Raw genomic sequence first — 4,191 nt, forward strand, 5'->3', positions numbered from 1 at the left:
TCTTTCTGAGAAAGGCATTCAAACAAAGGAACAACTTTAAAAAACTGCATCATTTATACTTTGGACTTGCTGTTCCATGCAAATACAGAAAAAGGGGGCAAGGCAAACTCCATCTCTCACACACCCCATCCTTTCTGTAATGTTTCCCAATGTTTTTCTCCCTATAGACATATAACCAAGAATTACCAGCAATTCATGTCTTTGGCATTTGCAGTCAGAGAAGTCAACAAGGATCTGGATCTCCTGCCCAACATCACCCTTGGCTTCCGCATCTATGACCATCACCAAATTGAGAGGGAGATTTCCAGGATCTGCCTCTCCCTGCTTTCCACACAGAGCCGAATGTTCACAGGTTATAAATGTGGCAGGCAGGACCCCCTGCTTTCTGTTATCGGAGGTGACAACCCAAAATGCTCAAGGCAGATGGCCTCCCTCTTCAGCACCTACAAGGTCCCACAGGTAAGGAGTCCCCTTTAGAGAGACTTATGGAGTAGACAAATAGCAGAAGCACAACTGAAGTCAAAGATGCAACCAGAGGTGTTTTGCAGGTTTATATGAGGACTCAGTATTTTACAGAATTCATGATACAGTTGAATACATGTTTATATTGTATGGTTTTATTTATATAGCTCCAAAGAGATAATTTTGAAATGCTGTACTTGCTAAGAGGTATTCCTCCCTCATTTACTCTTCCTGAAAGTTTAGCAATCCTTCCAGTGCAGTTTATTCTCTGTATCAGGTTGATACTTTGTTCCCTTGGGAACTCACATCTTACAACCAGGCAAAATATGAAATTATGGGAAGAAGCTTCAGCTTGTCTCTTAAAGTGAATCAGCAGGTTGTATGACAATCAACCACACAGCGGTGAACTCTAAAATCACCATAAAACTTTATTTTGTCTTTTAAAGAGGATTCTCATTTTCTCCAGCTTGGTGTTGGCTTTGACTTCACTCATGAAGAAAGAAGAGTTTATCCTTCCTTCTTCCAGATTAATCCCAGGGAATTTCCTCAATATGAGGATTTAGTTCAGCTCCTTCTATATTTCCAATGGAACTGGGTTGGCCTTCTGGCCCCCAATGATGATGATGGAGAACGCTTCCTCTCATCTCTGGTGCCAATGCTCAAGGAGAAGGAGATCTGCCTGGCCTTCACTGACAACTACACATTTAATATTGATGATTTAACAGATTTGAAACTGGATCATCTTCGCAAAACTTTGTCTAGAGCTGAAGTGATTATTCTATTTGGAGACTCCCGTGTTATTGCAAATGTATTAGTGGCAATGTATTTGCATGAACAATTGAGGAAGAAACCATTATTGAAAGTTTGGATTATCACATCCCATTGGAAAGTTAATGCAGTAGGATCTATGGGGATACTCAAAGATATAAAGCGCTTCCATGGGGCTCTGCATTTTAGGGACCGCACAGCTGATGTCCCAGGATTCAGTCATTTCCTCCTGTCTTTAGACCCATTGAACCCACAAGAGAACGTCTTTCTCCCGGAATGGTGGGAATCAGTTTTTGGCTGCAAGTTCCACCGGATAACTCAGAATGGGAATGTACAGGAAAAACCATGTACAGGAAAGGAAAATTTACAGAATGTGCCACCTTACCTGTTTGAAACAGGCATGACAGGTGAAAGTTACAACATCCACAATGCCATTTATGCTGTGGCACATGCGTTACATGCAATGGAGGGCGACCCATTGCATGCAGGACGACCAACAAAGTTGAGGCTTGCAAAGAGGGTCTCCAATGTCCAATCATGGCAGGTAATCTATAGGACTTTTTATCTAAATCTTTATAGACGAACCTTCCCTTATGTATTTTCTGAATTACTGATTTATAATTGTAATATGTTATTGAATTTGTATTTGCAATTGTGATGTGTTTGCTTCCATATGCATGCTTTTAAAAGAGTAGTTGTTAAAAAATAATATCAATGAACTGTAAAATTTTGTTGAAAAGGGGTAGAGGAGGGAAGGAGAAAAATAAACAAAACCAGTTGTCCATAAGCTCTCTAGAGGAAAGATCTTCCTATAAGGTCCTGAATGTCCTTCAATGGTCACCTGTGTTTGAGAGGGGGACAAATCCATGCAGGAGGCATCAGCTTTGAGCAAGATGAAAATCTGGGTGCTTCAACAGGTCAATTTATGTCCTAGTGGGAATATTTGCAGAACCACCTCAGTTTCCCTCAGTATGTAGCCTGAATCCAACCTATAAAAAGTCAGTCATCATCAACCCAGTTCCTTTTAACCTTGGTTCATATTTCTGCAGCTTAGCTATTCCATGTGACTTCACTCTTCTTGTTTAATTTGCCATTTGTTCAAGTGCCCCCTTGTTGAGTGAAAGCAGCCTCTGTCAACCTCAGCACATCAAGTAGCATTAAAACCTTAAATTGTCTACAGTGGACCTCATCCCATTCTTAAGAGGTATGTAAAGGGGGCATACCTAAAGGGCATCAGCACTGCCTACCATCCCTCTCTTACTCTCCCCATTGATTTGTATTCATTTCCTTCGTTCATGTCCATGTTCATATTTATACCTGTTATCTTTTACACATTTGACAAACAAACAAATAAATAATAGGCGCAATGGGTGACTGACCCGAAATGTATCATATTTTTCAAAGGTTAAACATTGGGCCTCTCTAGACAGTGAAGTGACAATCCAGAGCAGTGTTTTCCTTACACAAAGCCCCCTTGGTCAGATAAGTTTCCTGCATTCCTCTCTCTTTAACAATCAGATGGAGAAAATCAATGCAATTGTCAAATGTTGGGATAGAAATTATTTCATCATTCCTAAAAGAAATTTCTCACTTACAAGATCCTGGGCCAAAGCAACTGTTTTAAAGTGTATATAATTAAAAGGTGTAAGTCATTTAATGCAGCAAAGCAATACAGTGAAATTCTGAATGTGGGATTAAAATGTTTGTCTATAAGAATTATTTGGTAAAAATGGAGTTGAAGAAGCCATGATAGAAAGGCCCAATGATAAAGATATCGTTTTGTGATATTAGGAAATGAGTCAAATGTTTGGTGTTATGAGGGGTCCTTGGTGCTCTCTGAGTTGCCTTGTTTTCCTGGAGACATCAAACTAGGTAACATGTGTCGACTGGCGACTACGCGGAGGAGAGCCTTTTCAGTAGTAGCTCCGACCCTTTGGAACAATCTCCCCATGGAGATTCGTACCCTCACCACCCTCCAGACCTTCCACACAGCCCTCAAGATCTGGCTATCCCGTCAGGCCTGGGGTTAAAGATTATAATCTGTCCCCTCCCGAATGATGAATGTTGCTTCTATTTTTAATTACGTACTGTTTTATATGTCATTGTGTGTACTCCCTTCCCTATACGTTGTAAGCCGCCCTGAGTCCCCTCAGGGAAAAGGGCGGCCTATAAATAAACTTTAAAAAAAAACATCATCAGTGCTAGTTTGGGTAATGAAATGTCTGCAAGATAACAAGCACGCTCAGAAAACACCGAGGACTCATTAGTTGAACCCTATACTAAAATTATTCACTTTTATTTGGTTTTACCCTTTATTGCTGAGATCTCCACCAAGGAAAATCCTCTAGCTTCTCGAATATACAACCATCTACTGAGATGATGGCCATCACAGAATGATAGAAGCTCACAATGTCTCATTTGTGGCTTCCAATGTCTGAAGGTCTTGTTTCTTTCAGATTCTTCCCTATTTGAGAAAAGTCCAGTTCAATAACAGTGCTGGGGATGAAATCTCGTTCTCAGAAAATGGACTGGGATCTGGTAGTTATGATCTTCTCAACTGGGTTCTCCTGCCCAATTGCTCTTTTGTCCCTGTGAAAGTTAGGCAAATAGATCCCGGGGCTCCCCCAGACCAGGATTTTACCATTAACTCTGATGCAATCATCTGGGCCACAAAGGTGAGCTGAAACTAATCTTGTAAATCCAGAGAAAGATTCATCCTCTCCTGGGAACATCCAACATCCTTCTAACTAGAAAACAGGTCTACTAAATCAGAGAATGTAGCTGATATTTCATGAAAAACCTGCTTTGAATGCAATATTTTTGAAGTCTCATTTGTGATAGATACACACATCTTATATATTATACAGTATGTCACCAATGTCACCTATAAGGCAATTCCGGGCAGCATAAAAATGGCAAAATGATAAATATAAAAAATGAATCAGATTTAAACCAGAGGAA

The sequence above is a fragment of the Thamnophis elegans genome, chromosome 1, assembly GCF_009769535.1.
Source record: "Thamnophis elegans isolate rThaEle1 chromosome 1, rThaEle1.pri, whole genome shotgun sequence".
Classification (NCBI taxonomy): domain Eukaryota; kingdom Metazoa; phylum Chordata; class Lepidosauria; order Squamata; family Colubridae; genus Thamnophis; species Thamnophis elegans.